This window comes from Mobula hypostoma, chromosome 6 (assembly GCF_963921235.1).
Source record: "Mobula hypostoma chromosome 6, sMobHyp1.1, whole genome shotgun sequence".
In the NCBI taxonomy this organism is placed as follows: domain Eukaryota; kingdom Metazoa; phylum Chordata; class Chondrichthyes; order Myliobatiformes; family Myliobatidae; genus Mobula; species Mobula hypostoma.
This window is the reverse complement of record NC_086102.1, coordinates 107,444,356-107,460,349: the sequence shown is the minus strand read 5'-3', so window position 1 is coordinate 107,460,349 and position 15,994 is coordinate 107,444,356. Positions and strand designations below refer to the sequence as shown.

The window sequence follows — 15,994 nt, the reverse complement described above, 5'->3', positions numbered from 1 at the left end:
TTCAAACTTCCACCCAGCCCTCAAGTTCACTTGGTCTATCTCGGACACTTCTCTCCCCTTTCTCGATCTCTCGGTCTCCATCTCTGGAGACAGACTGTCCACTGACTCTCATAACTACCTCGACTATACCTCTTCCCACCCCGCCACATGCAAAAATGCCATTCCCTATTCCCAGTTCCTCCGTCTCTGCTGCATCTGCTCCCAGGATGAGGTTTTCCATTCCAGGACATCTCAAATGTCCTCTTTCTTTAAGGATCGTGGTTTCCCTTCTGCTGTCATCAATGATGCCCTCACCCGCATCTCCTCCATTTCCTGCACTTCAGCCCTCACCCCATCCTCCCGCCACCACAACAGGGACAGAGTTCCCCTTGTCCTCACCTACCACCCCACCAGCCTCCGGATCCAGCACATTATCCTCCGCAACTTCTGCCACCTTCAACAGGACCCCACCACTAAGCACATCTTTCCCTCTCCACCCCTCTCTGCTTTCCGCAGGGATCGGTCCCTCCGCAACTCCCTTATCCATACGTCCCTCCCCACGGATCTCCCACCCGGCACTTATCCCTGTAAGTGCAAGTGCTACACCTGTCCCTACACCTCCTCTCTTGCCACCATTCAGGGCCCCAAACAGTCCTTCCAAGTGAGGCAATACTTCACTTGTGAATCTGTTGGAGTCATCTATTGAATCCGGTGCTCCCGGTACAGCCTCCTCTACATCAGTGAAACCCGACGCAGATTGGGGGACCGCTTCGTCGAGCACCTCCGCTCCATCCGCCACAACAGACAGGATCTCCCGGTAGCCACCCACTTCAACTCTGCTTCCCACTCCCATTCAGGTATGTCCATACATGGCCTCCTCTACTGCCATGATGAGGCTAAACTCAGGTTGGAGGAGCAACACCTCATCTGGCATAGTTTGCATATTGTTGTTTGATTGTTTGTGGTTTTTGTATTGCTATATTTATGCTCTGTTCTTGGTTGGTGCGGCTATAACGAAACCCAATTTCCCTCGGGATCAATAAAGTATATCTATCTATCTATACCGTCTAGGTAGGGGTCTCCAGCCCCTTGGTATGAACATAGAATTCTCCAACTTCTGGTAATTCCCTCCCCCTCCCTTCCTCTATCCCTATCACCTCCCACATGATTCCACCTCCTTCTACTACCCATTTTGTTCCCCCATTCCTTCTTCACCTTTCCTGCCTATCACCTCCCTGCTTCCCCTCCCCCACCCCTTTATCTTTCCCCTTACTGGTTTTCCACCTGGAACCTACCAGCCTTCTCATTCCCACCCTCCCCCCACCTTCTTTATAGGGCCTCTGCCCCTTCCCTCTACAGTCTGACAAAGGGTTCTAGCCCGAAACATCGACTCACTGTTTCCACGGATACTGCCCGACCTGCTGAGTTCCTCCAGCGTGTTGTGAGTGTTCCAAGTATTTTAAAATCTGAAGTTTGTAATGCAATAGATAAGATGAAGAAAGGAAAGGCAGCAGGTCCTGAAGAATTAGTAATAGAACAAATTATCGCCCTTGAAGATGATGGAATTGAAAAACTTACTGATTTAATCAATGACATTTATGAGACTGAAATAATACCAGAAGGGATGAAAAAATCAGTATTTATCACTCTTCCTTAGAAACCTGGAGCAATAGAATGTGAATTACATAGGACCATAATTTTAATGAGCCATATCACCAAGATACTTCGAAGAATTTTGATGACAAGAGCTAAACGATTCAAGGTGAAATAGGTAAAGAACAGTGTGGTTTTGTGAAAGACAAAGGTACAAGAAACACAATATTGATGTTAAGGATACTATCAGAATGAGCTATTCCAGTGCAAAAAGATTTGTTTGTTTGTTTTATCGACTACACAAAAGCATTTGATAAAGTGAAGCACAATAAATTATCTGAAATATTACAGAAAACTCTAGATCTAGATTCGAAAGACCTCCGCCTAATCAGAAATCTGTACTGGGAACAAATTGCTGCTGTAAGAATAGATGGAGAAGTGAGTCAGTTTATGAAAATCAAGAGAGGCATTAGACAATGGTGTGTTTTCTCCCCTGATTTATTTAACGTGTACAGTGAAACAATATTACAAAAAATAAGAGACATCTTGGGAATCAAAGTTGGCGGTGAAAACATCAATAATTTCAGATATGCAGATGACACTGTGTTAATTGCAAGTATGGAGGAAGAACTACAAAACTTAATTGATAAAGTTTTTGAAGAAAGTGCAAAAATGGGTCTATCAATTGCAAAAGGACAGAATGTATGGTGATATCCAAAAAGAAGGCTTTCACTCGAGAGGCTTCGACGAGAAGAGGCGGAGGACAAACTAGCTCGCAGTTAGTTTTTACAATGTCTCCTGAGACGGTGATGTGCCTCTCATGTGAGATGTGGCAGTCTTGGGGGAACGCCCCTCTCCCGCAGAGTCACATCTGCCAGAAGTACATACGGCTGGGCGATCTGGAAGACCGTGTAAGGAATCTGGAGCAGCAGCTGGATGACCTTCGACTCATAAGGGAGAATGAGGCAGTCATAGATGAGAGCTACAGAGAGGTAGTCACACCTAGGCTGTCGGAAGCAGGTCGTTAGGTGACAGTCAGAGGGGGGAAAGCGAAGGTGAGCAGACAGGTAGTGCAGAGCACCCTGTAGCCATTCCCCTGAATAATAAGTTTACCATCCTGGATACTGTTGGCGGGGACGACCGACCAGGTGTGAGCCACGGTGGCAGGGCCTCTGGCATTGAGTCTGACCCTGTGGTGCAGAAGGGTGGGACGGAGAAGGGGAGAGCTGTCGTCATTGGAGACTCTATAGTCAGGGGAGCAGACATGAGATTTTGTGGACGTGAGAAGGACACGCGCTCCCTGGCCTTTATAATTATCATGGAAAACGATAGAACCAAAGAGGACAGGAAAAATTTTAATTGGGGAAAGGCAAATTATGAGGCTATAAGGCTAGAACTTGCGGGTGTGAAGTGGGATGATGTTTTTGCAGGGAAATATACTATGGGACATGTGGTCGATGTTTAGAGATTTCTTGCGGGATGTAAGGGATAAATTTGTCCCGGTGAGGAAGATAAAGAATGGTGGGTGAAGGAACCATGGGTGACAAGTGAGGTGGAAAATCTAGTCAGGAGGAAGAAGGCAGCATACATGAGGTTTAGGAAGCAAGGATCAGCTGGGTCTATTGAGGAATATAGGGAAGCAAGAAAGGAGCTTAAGAAGGGGCTGAGAAGAGCAAGAAGGGGACATGAGAAGGCCTTGGCGAGTAGGGTAAAGTAAAACCCCAAGGCATTCTTCAATTATGTGAAGAAAAAAAGGATGACAGGAGTGAAGGTAGGACCGATTAGAGATAAAGGTGGGAAGATGTGCCTGGAGGCTGTGGAAGTGAGCGAGGTCCTCAATGAATACTTCTCTTCGGTATTCACCAATGACAGGGAACTTGATGATGGTGAGGACAATATGAGTGAGGTTGATGTTCTGGAGCATGCTGATATTAAGGGAGAGGAGGTGTTGGAGTTGTTAAAATACATTAGGACAGATAAGTCCCCGGGGCCTGATGGAATATTCCCCAGGCTGCTCCACGAGGCGAGAGAAGAGATTGCTGAGACTCTGGCTAGGATCTTTATGTCCTCGTTGTCCACGGGAACGGTACCGGAGGATTGGAGGGAGGCGAATGTTGTTCCCTTGTTCAAAAAAGGTAGTAGGGATAGTCCAGGTAATTATAGACCAGTGAGCCTTACGTCTGTGGTGGGAAAGCTGTTGGAAAAGATTCTTAGAGATAGGATCTATAGGCATTTAGAGAATCATGGTCTGATCAGGGACAGTCAGCATGGCTTTGTGAAGGGCAGATCGTGTCTAACAAGCCTGATAGAGTTCTTTGAGGAGGTGACCAGGCATATAGATGAGGGGGTAGTGCAGTGGATGTGATCTATATGGATTTTAGTAAGGCATTTGACAAGGTTCCACACAGTAGGCTTATTCAGAAAGTTAGAAGGCATGGGATCCAGGGAAGTTTGGCCAGGTGGATTCAGAATTGGCTTGCCTGCAGAAGGCAGAGGGTGGTGGTGGAGGGAGTACATTCAGATTGGAGGATTGTGACTAGTGGTGTCCCACAAGGATCTGTTCTGGGACCTCTACTTTTCGTGATTTTTATTAACGACCTGGATGTGGGGGTAGAAGGGTGGGTTGGCAAGTTTGCAGACGACACAAAGGTTGGTGGTGTTGTAGATAGTGTAGAGGATTGTCAAAGATTGCAGAGAGACATTGACAGGATGCAGAAGTGGGCTGAGAAGTGGCAGATGGAATTCAACCCGGAGAAGTGTGAGGTGGTACACTTTGGAAGGACAAACTCCAAGGCAGAGTACAAAGTAAATGGCAGGATACTTGGTAGTGTGGAGGAGCAGAGGGATATCAGGGTACATGTCCACAGATCCCTGAAAGTTGCCTCACAGGTGGATAGGGTAGTTAAGAAAGCTTATGGGGTGTTAGCTTTCATAAATCGAGGGATAGAGTTTAAGAGTCGCGATGTAATGATGCAGCTCTATAAAACTCTGGTTAGGCCACACTTGGAGTATTGTGTCCAGTTCTGGTCACCTCACTATAGGAAGAATGTGGAAGCATTGGAAAGGGTAGAGAGGAGATTTACCAGGATGCTGCCTGGTTTGGAAAGTATGCATTATGATCAGAGATTAAGGGAGATAGGGCTTTACTCTTTGGAGAGAAGGAGGATGCGAGGAGACATGATAGAGGTGTACAAGATAATAAGAGGAATAGATTGAGTGGATAGCCAGCAGCTCTTCCCCAGGGCACCACTGCTCAATACAAGAGGACATGGCTTTAAGGTAAGGGGTGGGAAATTCAAGGGGGATATTAGAGGAAGGTTTTTTACTCAGAGAGTGGTTGGTGCGTGGAATGCACTGCCTGAGTCAGTGGTGGAGGCAGATACACTAGTGAAGTTTAAGAGACTACTAGACAGGTATATGGAGGAATCTAAGGTGGGGGCTTATATGGGAGGCAGGGTTTGAGGGTCAGCACAACATTGTGGGCCGAAGGGCCTGTACTGTGCTGTACTATTCTATGTTCTATGTTCTATGTAAGGAGAATCCTATCTGCAGGCTGAGAATAAATGGGGAAGACATAAAACAAGTACAGAACTTTTGCTGCTTAGGAAGCTGGGTAACATCAAATGGCAGGTGCGACTTGGACATCAAAAGAAGAATAGGGATGGCAAAAGACACCTTTACGAGAATGAAGAGTATACTGACCAGTACTAAACTAGGCATGACAACCCGCCTCAGAGTAATGAAATGTTACGTTCATCCAGTTATGTTACATGGCTCAGAATGTTGGACAATATCAAGTAACATGAGGAAGCAAATTGAAGCACCAGAGATGTGGTTTTTGAGGAGGATGCAAAGAATATCATGGATGAAATGACTATCTAACGAGGATGTCATGAACAGAGCAAACACGAAAAGAGAAATAATGTATGAGATCGTGAAAAGGCAACGTAACTTCATAGAAACATAACAACATAGAAAATAGATGCAGGAGTAGGCCTTTCGGCCCTTCGAGCCTGCACCGCCATTCATTATGATCATGGCTGATCATCCAACTCAGTACCCTATACCTGCCTTCTCTCCATACCCTCGATCCCTTTAGCCACAAGGGCCATATCTAACTCCCTCTTAAATATAGCCAGTGAACTGGCCTCAACTGTTTCGTGTGGCAGAGAATTCCACAGATTCACTACTCTCTGTGTGAAGAAGTTTTTCCTCATCTCGGTCCTAAAAGGCTTCCCCTTCATCCACAAACTGTGACCCCTCGTTCTGGACTTCCCCAACATCAGGAACAATCTTCCTGCATCTAGCCTGTCCAATCCCTTTAGAATTTTATACGTTTCAATCAGATCCCCCCTCAATCTTCTAAATTCCAGAGAGTATAAGCCTAGTCGATCCAGTCTTTCATCATATGAAAGTCCTGCCATCCCAGGAATCAATCTGGTGAACCTTCTTTGTACTCTCTCTATGGCAAGAATGTCGTTCCTCAGATTAGGGGACCAAAACTGCACACAATACTCCAGGTGTGGTCTCACCAAGGCCTTGTACAACTGCAGTAGAACCTCCCTGCTCCTGTACTCGAATCCTCTTGCTATGAATGCCAGCAAACCATTCGCCTTTTTCACCGCCTGCTGTACCTGCATGCCCACTTTCAATGACTGATGTACAATGACACCCAGGTCTCGTTGTACCTCCCCTTTTCCTAATTGGTCACCATTCAGATAATAATGTTTTCCTGTTCTTGCCACCAAAGTGGATAACCTCACATTTATCCACACTAATTGGACTTGTGATTAGGAAAAAGGAGTTAGAATGCACGGTAATTATGGGAAATATTGAAGGGAAGAAAGCAAGAGGAAGACAAAGACAAATGATGATGGAGACAGCAGCCAGAGGACTGGAAATGAATACCAATGAATTGATCCACTTGACCCGAAACAGGAGTGTGGGGGCCATGGCAGTCAAAGCTCAAACTGGGCACTGCACCTGACGATGATGATGAGTGGAGAACATGAGCTTGGTGAGGTTTGGAAATTCGTCCAGCAATCGAATAAACTCACATGCGGTGGTGCAAATGCTAAACAGAATTGTTGTGGGGAACTTACTGAGGGAGCAGGATAACAACCCAAATTTCTTGACACCTACAAGCCGACAGTTTGTAAGATCGACTAATAGTCCTTGGGCACATAGGAAATCTGCACCGAGCAGAGGCTAGCCACTTTAGCCAGGGCAAAGTCCCATGTGTAACGTTGCCAACTGAAGCAGAGTGTCCCGTAAGTCTTGATCCTGCTACCATTGGTTACTGTTTTGTCGCTCTTTGCCTTCTCATCGATAGGCGATGCTGGCAGCACACTCAGGTGAGCACCTGTGTGATACAGGAAGCATCGCCCTGAAGTGTTCGTAATGAACAGCAGATGTCCCTGGTAGCTGGAGCCTTCAGTGCTCACAGACCTCAGATGTCCCAATGCGCTGGCACTGTCAAAACTGCAAAGGGGTCAGCACCTCCTAGCGTTCGTACTAAAGCAAGCATGGTAAAAACACTGAACTACCATTGTCTTTTCTGCAGCATTAGTTAGTAATCTGGTTCGCATGTTAATGTTAGAGGCCTCATGGGCTGGGGTTATTGAGGAACAGAAAAGAGGAGGAGTTATGCACAGTAGCCTGGCTGAGTGTAGACTATCAGCCATTTTAGCAAGCTCCCTTCACAGGTGTACGAGTGAGGGCTATGTGAACTTGATCAAGCATTTGCTGCATGAAAAGTTCTTTAAAAATAAAACAAAGGATGTGGTCCATTAGCTCTAATAGCTTAGCATCACCAAGGTTAGGCAAAGAGAGCGACTATCCAATAATCCAAAAGTCTGTAAAAGGTGAATTTTCAGTGATGGGTATTTATTGAGTTCAGGCAGACTCGCTACTCTTGCAGCTGCGGAGTTTCTGAGCGACATGGAGGTGTAGATAGAACAAGCCAGGTAAGGGAGGGTTTGGATTGGGAGATGGACTGGTGGGTGATAGGTGGCAAGGGGAAAGTTCACGTGGAACTAGGTGGGAGGAGGGAAGGGAGAAGATAGAGACAGCTGCTGGAAGCAGATAACCAGCCACACAAAAACTGCCAGTGCTGGACTCCGAAAAGAAATCACTGGAAACTGCATGGGGAGAGCTGCAGGGCAGATGGAACCTGATGCAGAAAAGGATCAAGTGGCTGTATGTGGGCAGTAGGTAAATGGAACTAGGAAGGACAAAAATAGATGACAGCTGGCCTATAGATTGGGTATGGGAAGGGGACAAGAATGGGAGGACTGCAAGTGGATTGGATGTGGGGGAAGAGGGGAGGGAACTCTGGAGATAAGAATACCTGAAATTGGAAAATCCAATGTTTGTTCCAATCAATTTAGGCCACCAAGATGGAAAATGAGAATTGGATTTGGATTTGGGTTATGCCCTATTCTCATTGCTACCATCAGGGAGGAGGTACAGGGGGAACCCAAAGATACACATTCAATGTTTTAGAAACAGCTTCTTTCCTTCCATCAGTTTTCTGAATAGTCCATGAACATTACCTCATTATTTTGGTCTGTTTACGTTACTTATCACATACATATATAATTTATAACAATTTGTTACTGTAATTTTTAGCATATTTTATCTATTGCACTGTACTGCTGCCACAAAACAATACATTTCACGACATAAGTCGGTGATAATAAACTTGATTCAAATTCTGATTCTATCCAGTGGAAGTGGGGAGAAAAGGTGGTTATGCTTGAAGCTGGAAACTGGAGCAACAGGTCGGGGTACATCTGTGGTGGGAATTGGACAGTCGAAGTTTCAGGTCAAAACCCTTTATTGAATCGAAATATGGGATGTTCCTCTTCTGTGGGTTAGCACTGGATTGACCGCTATAAATTGCCCCTCTTGTACAGGAGAGGATCAGAGGCCAGCCTCAAGGAGTGGAGTGGAGGGGAGGGAGGGAGGAGGGGGAGGTGAAAGGGAATTGAATGGGCTGGTTCGCTCCTGATGGATACAACTGCCTTCCTCCGCTCTATTCTAATCAAAATATACCAACATCAAGTACAATAGGTCCCTTTCCAATTTTACCAATCAGAAAGCAGCTTACCTGACTGACAGACGAATCACACGCTCCCCGACGCCAATTGCATACAAAATTCCCGCCCACCATCCCACTCTCCCCCAATCAAAGCATGCCAAGTGGGCGGTCCCACCCTTAACCGACGGCAGCCAATGCACGCTCAGATCCGGTCCCCCTGGCAACCAAAAAATAGATGCGATGACCACTGAACTAAATAAGCTAAAAGCTGCGCGGCGGCAATCGTATGGCGTCACCCGAAATGGCGATAAAACCGATCGGTGCTCCGGGATGTGTCGATGCGTCCTCCGCGAAGTTCCTCTGGAGTCTCCCACCTCGGCTCGTCTGCACAAGCACACGGCGGCTCTGCGCATCACCGAGGACCTCATCACCCTGGCAACCCCTCACCCCGCCTCGCAGAAGCTGTCCTCTACGCGCCTGCCGTTACCACGGTAACAGGTCCTGCTGTACCGCGACAATAAATGGGAAAAGTAAGGCAGCGTTGCGCGGGAAAATAAACACAAATACTGCTGAAAAACATTTGCTATGTAGGTGGCAAGAACATTTGAAACCTCCCCCCCCCCCCGCCAGTTTGTGGGATCGTGCTGTAGGAAGGTAGTAGTTGCGCCAAGTGGTTACCATGGAGACTAGCATCCAAAACAGGTTACCAAGTGTGTTGTACCTGTGGGATCTTCACATCTCTAATGACTTTTGAGAGGCATCACGGCTTGTCAAGGCAAATGCTCTGCCCGTAATCGCAGGAAGCAGCCCGTTTTAGAGGCAGCTCAGCACATCACCATGGACTCTGTCTACACTTGTCACTGCCTCAAAGTAACTTTGTTTAATCAATGTATACGTTACCATACATTCCCTTGAAATTCATTTTATTGTAGACATTTACAGGAAAATAAATAGAATTTGTGAAAAACTTAATAAAGACTGAGAAACTTTGTGCAAGACAAATTGCACAAAAACAGTATTTGTGGAGAGTTAATTGTAGCACAGTCACCAGAAGGAATACATGTCTCCATATATCCTCTTGGTATATGCCCCCCGCCCATTTGTCTGAATTAAATTTCCTCTTCCTGCATCTTTATAACTGATCTATGTCCCTCTGTGGCCTCAGACTACGTTGTTGATGCATTTCACCTAATATTTTGATGTACATGTGACAAATACAACTAATCTTTTGGAGCCCCAGCAATCTCCTCACATCAGTCTCCCTTGCTGTCCTCTACTTTTTCTCTCCCCATCCCTCCTTCCCTTTTCTATGACTGTTTTAAATTGCAGAGTTGAACTAAAACCACTTGCTTACACTAAAATTGTATGGTTGGTTTCTCACCTTTTCAGGATTTCATAATGCTTGAAGCTGTTATTAAGGAAGAAATAGTGAAATATTTAGAAAGGAGTAGTTCCATTAGACAGACACAGCATGGATTCAGAAAGGGCAGGAGGTCTTGTTTGGCAAACTTACTGGAGTTCTTTGATGACATAATGAGTGCAGTGGATAGAGGGGAACAGGTGGATGTCATATACTTGGATTTCCAGAAGGCGTTCAATAAGGTGCCGCAGAAGAGACTTATAAGATACTGATGCATGGAGTCCGAGGAAGTGTATTGGCATGGATAGTGGATTGGTTAACCAACAGAAAGCAGAGAGTTGGTATAAATGGGTATTTCTCCAGTTGGCTGTCAGTGGTGAGTGGGGTGCTGCAGGGGTCAGTGCTGGGCCCGCAGCTGTTTACCATTTGCATTGATGATTTGGAAGAGGGGACTGAGTGTAGCGTAGCAAGATTTGCTGATGACACTAAATTGAGTGCAAAAGCAAATTGTACAGAGGATGTGGAGAGTCTGCAGAGGGATATAGATAGGCTAAGTGAGTGGGCCAAAGTCTGGCAGATGGAATACAACATTGGTAAATGCGAGATCATCCACTTTGGAAGAAATAATAGAAGAGCAGATTATTATTTAAATGGTGAAAGACTGCAGCCTGCTGTTGTGCAGAGGGACTTGGGAGTGCTTGTTCATGAATTGCAAAAAGTTGGCTTGCAGGTACAACAGGTTATTAAGAAGGCAAACGAAATGTTGGCCTTCATTGCTAGAGGAATTGAATTCAAAAGCAAGGAGGTCATGCTGCTGTGCAGTTCTGGTCTCCATACTTGAGGAAGGATATACTGGCTTTGGAGGCAGTGCAGAGGAGGTTCACCAGGTTGATTCCAGGGATGAAGGGGTTAACCTATGAGGAGCGATCGAGTCCCCTGGGACGATACTCTCTGGAATTCAGAACAATGAGAGGGGATCTTACAGAAACATACAAAATTTTGAAAGGGGTAGATAAGATAGAAGTAGGAAAGTTGTTTCCATTGGTAGGTGAGACTAGAACTAGGGGACATTGCCTCAAAATTCAGGGGAGAAGATTTAGGACGGAGATGAGGAGAAACTGTTTTTCCAGAGAGTGGTGAATCTGTGGAATTCTCTGCCCAGGGAAGCAGTTGAGGCTTCTTCACTAAGATACAGTTAGATAGATTTTTACATAGGGGATTTAAGGGTTATGGGGAAAAGGCAGGTAGATGGAGCTGAGTTTACGGAGAGATCAGCCATGATCTTATTGAATGGCGGGACAGGCTCGATGGACCGGATGGCCTAATTCTACTCCTATGCTTTATGATCTATTTTCTGTGAAAGGAAATGAGCAGCCTATGTTCTAAACTCATTGTTTTATGATTTATTTGGACAATACATCATTTATTTTTTATTTCATTTTTTGAGATACGGACATCACCAGCAAGGATAAACATTCATTACCCTCAGGTCAGATCCTTGAATTACTCATAGCCTTCTGATGACTGTGTTCCCACAGTTTATTCAGCACAGAAAGAAGCCCTTCCACCAGACTGATCCATGCTAGTCCCATTTAGCCCAAAACCTTCTACCCATGCACTTGTCCAACTGGTTCTGTTACACAGAAGAAAAGATTGCCCAGGGTGCGGATGTTTTTAACTATATGCAGTCATTATTTAATTAAGTATACAAGCTCAACTCCAGTTTCACAGTTTAAACATAATTTAATTATTTTACAGGGGATTATTTTTCTATTTCAACACTGAGTTTTGTTGCTCCAGAGGCTCTGTCTGAATTCAGTCATGCAGTTTTATCATGCAGTCAGTCAATAGTGGATCTTTACAACACAAACAAGTTGCCACTCAAAAGTGGTTCACAGGTAACAAAGTACTTTGGAATACCCCATGCTCATTAGAAGTACTCTGGAAATGCAATGTGTACTTATTATGTACATTAAATCAAAGGACTATGTTATGCATTAACACCATGGATGTAGCAGAAAATCTATAATTAGTTCTTTTAAAAAATAATCAGAGGTGTCCTTTAGGGACATGACCTAATTCCCTCCCCATGCAACTACACTTGGTGGCCACTTTATCATATACAGGAGTGGAACTTAGTGTGGTCTTCTGCTGCTGTAGCTCATCCACTTCTAGGTTTAAGGTACAGTATTGTACGTTGGGAGATGTTTTTCTGCACACCACTGTTATTACGTGATTATTTGAGTTAGTTTTCCCTTCCTGTCAGCTTGAACGAGACTGCTCATTCTCCTCTGAACTCTCTCGTTAACAATGAGTTTTCACCCACAGAGCTGCTGCTCACTGGATGTTTTCATGTATTTCCACACCATTCTCTGGAAAATCTAGTGATTGTTGTGTGTGAAAATCCTAGAAGTTCAGCAGTTTGAGATACTCAAACCACCCCTTCTGGCACCAACAAACATTCCACAGCCAAAGTCACTTAGATCATATTTCTTCCCCATTCCAATGTTTGGTCTGAACAACTGAGCCTCTTGACTACGTCTGTGTGCTTTTATGCATTGAATTGCCACCACATGATTGGCTGATTAGATATTTGCATTAATGAGTACCTAATAAAGTGGCTGCTAAGTGTACTTTTCAAACAGGACCAAAGGAGGAATTATTTCAGAAGGCAAGAGAATTTTTCCTAATATCCTAGCCCTTAAATGATATCAGAATGTTATACTCAAAATTAGCAGCCAAAACTTTACAAATTATTTAATTGAGTAATTTAAGAAAAATGAAAACTACTGATGTTGGAAATGTGAAGCAAACAGCACATGCTGGTCAGTCAGCATCTATGGAGGTAAAAGCAGAGTTCAAATTTCAACTTAAAGACCCTTCTGCCAGTTTTGACAAACTGTCTCTACTTTTTCTTGTTATTTTTTAATTATTATTATTAGGCTATAAAACTTCAGGAGCATTTCATGGCTCTAAGCCTGTATTAGTTGGAGTTTGGAAGAACAAGTGGAAGGAGATCTCATTTAAACCTATCAAATATTGATAGGCCTAGATAGAGTAGACGTGGAGAGGATGTTTCCTAGTCCAGGGCACAGCCTCGGAACAGAAGACATCCCTTTAGAACAGAGATAAGGAGAAATATTTTTTAGCTAATGGATAGTAAATCTGTGAAATTCATTGCCACAGATGGCTGTGGAAGGCAAATCATTAGGTATATTTAAAAATGAGGCTCATAAGTTCTTGATTAGTAAGGGTATCAAAGGTTACAGGGAGTAGACAGGGAAATGGTGTTGAAAGAGATAAATCAGCCATGATGGAACAGTAGAAAATACTCAATGGGCTGAATAGCCTGATTGTGCCCCTAATGCTTTGTGGTCTTGTATTCGGAGTCTGCATTTATATAGAACCTTATACATCTTTATCTTTTGAAACCACTTTTAAGAGGGTGCAGTTGGAGTTTCTTGATGCAGGTACTCAATCTGAAATGTTGACTATCCAGTTTACTCCAGATGCTGCCTTGAGCTCCTGAGTTCCTCCAGTAGTTTGTTTTTTTCTTCCTATAGATGCAAGCTTCTGCAATTGCTTGAATCTGTCTGCCCAAATGGTAGGCTCATGTAAATGCACTCAGTTTACAATCATACAACATTAACACTTTGAAACCAGAAATTCCAGGAACAAAAAAAAACTCTTCAAAATAGAGAACAGGGTGATACTGAGAGCACATGCTTCAAACACTTGCAATTCCAGTTTAAAATACCAGGTGTTAGTACCTGAAACTCCAAAGCAGTGAAGCAGTGCAGAAACACAGAAATCTCTCTTCAGATTGTCCCATCAACCATTCCTAGGAAACTGGTTAGACATTTGGAATTTTGCATTCAGTTCTGTCACCTGATTATAGGAAGGATGTGAAAGCTTTAGAGAAGTTGTAGCAGATTTACCAGAGTGCTGCCTGGATAAGAGAAGTTGTCTTATGAGGGCAGGCTAAGTGAGATAGGGCTCTTTGGGGCAAAAGAGGATGAGCAATGACATAGAAACATAGAAAATAGGTGCAGGAGTAGGCCATTCGGCCCTTCGAGCCTGCACCGCCATTTATTATGATCATGGCTGATCATCCAACTCAGAAGCCCGCCCCAGCCTTCCCTCCATACCCCCTGATCCCCGTAGCCACAAGGGCCATATCTAACTCCCTCTTAAATATAGCCAATGAACTGGCCTCAACTGTTTCCTGTGGCAGAGAATTCCACAGATTCACCACTCTCTGTGTGAAGAAGTTTTTCCTAATCTCAGTCCTAAAAGGCTTCCCCTTTATCCTCAAACTGTGACCCCTTGTTCTGGACTTCCCCAACATCGGGAACAATCTTCCTGCATCTAGCCTGTCCAATCCCTTTAGGATTTTATACGTTTCAATCAGATCCCCCCTCAATCTTCCAAATTCCAACGAGTACAAGCCCAGTTCATCCAGTCTTTCTTCATATGAAAGTCCTGCCATCCCAGGAATCAATCTGGTGAACCTTCTTTGTACTCCTTCTATGGCAAGGATGTCTTTCCTCAGATTAGGGGACCAAAACTGCACACTATACTCCAGGTGTGGTCTCACCAAGGCCTTGTACAACTGCAGTAGTACCTCCCTGCGCCTGTACTCGAATCCTCTCGCTATAAATGCCAGCATACCATTCGCCTTTTTCACCGCCTGCTGTACCTGCATGCCCACTTTCAATGACTGGTGTATAATGACACCCAGGTCTCGTTGCACCTCCCCTTTTCCTAATCGGCCACCATTCAGATAATAATCTGTTTTCCTATTTTTGCCACCAAAGTGGATAACTTCACATTTATCCACATTAAATTGCATCTGCCATGAGTTTGCCCACTCACCCAACCTATCCAAGTCACCCTGCATCCTCTTAGCATCCTCCTCACTGCTAACACTGCCACCCAGCTTCGTGTCATCCGCAAACCTGGAGATGCTGCATTTAATTCCCTCATCCAAGTCATTAATATATATTGTAAACAACTGGGGTCCCAGCACTGAGCCTTGCGGTACCCCACTAGTCACCGCCTGCCATTCTGAAAAGGTCCCGTTTATTCCCACTCTTTGCTTCCTGTCTGCTAACCAATTCTCCATCCACATCAATACCTTACCCCCAATACCGTGTGCTTTAAGTTTGCACACTAATCTCCTGTGTGGGACCTTGTCAAAAGCCTTTTGAAAATCCAAATATACCACATCCACTGGTTCTCCCCTATCCACTCTACTGGCTACATCCTCAAAAAATTCTATGAGATTCGTCAGACATGATTTTCCTTTCACAAATCCATGGACTTTGTCCGATGATTTCACTGCTTTCCAAATGTGCTGTTATCACATCTTTGATAACCGACTCCAGCAGTTTCCCCACCACCGACGTTAGGCTAACCGGTCTATAATTCCCCGGTTTCTCTCTCCCTTCTTTTTTAAAAAGTGGGGTTACATTAGCCACCCTCCAATCCTCAGGAACTAGTCCAGAATCTAACGAGTTTTGAAAAATTATCACTAATGCATCCACTATTTCTTGGGCTACTTCCTTAAGCACTCTAGGATGCAGACCATCTGGCCCTGGGGATTTATCTGCCTTCAATCCCTTCAATTTACCTAACACCACTTCCCTACTAACAAGTATTTCGCTCAGTTCCTCCATCTCACTGGACCCTCTGTCCCCTACTATTTCTGGAAGATTATTTATGTCCTCCTTAGTGAAGACAGAACCAAAGTAATTATTCAATTGGTCTGCCATGTCCTTGCTCCCCATAATCAATTCACCTGTTTCTGTCTGTAGAGGACCTACATTTGTCTTTACCAGTCTTTTCCTTTTTACATATCTATAAAAGCTTTTACAGTCAGTTTTTATGTTCCCTGCCAGTTTTCTCTCATATTTTCTATAATCTTTTTTCCCCTTCCTAATTAAGCCCTTTGTCCTCCTCTGCTGAACTCTGAATTTCTCCCAGTCCTCAGGTGAGCCACTTTTTCTGGCTAATTTGTA

General features: G+C 44.5%; 1 protein-coding gene across 3 annotated transcripts in view; it reads right to left on the bottom strand.

Moving 5' to 3' along the window:
- catip (ciliogenesis associated TTC17 interacting protein) overlaps positions 1-9,034 on the bottom strand; it is a 77,962-nt gene extending 68,928 nt beyond the window's left edge. Inside the window, exon 1 of one of the 3 annotated variants that reach the window (XM_063049968.1) lies at positions 8,911-9,034. The gene's annotated coding sequence lies outside the window, so the exon portion shown is untranslated. Of the gene's footprint in view, positions 1-8,683; positions 8,700-8,867 lie in introns of those variants that run through there. The other 2 variants (XM_063049967.1, XM_063049969.1) reach the window with 2 other exon arrangements.
- Positions 9,035-15,994: the final 6,960 nt, after the last annotated feature.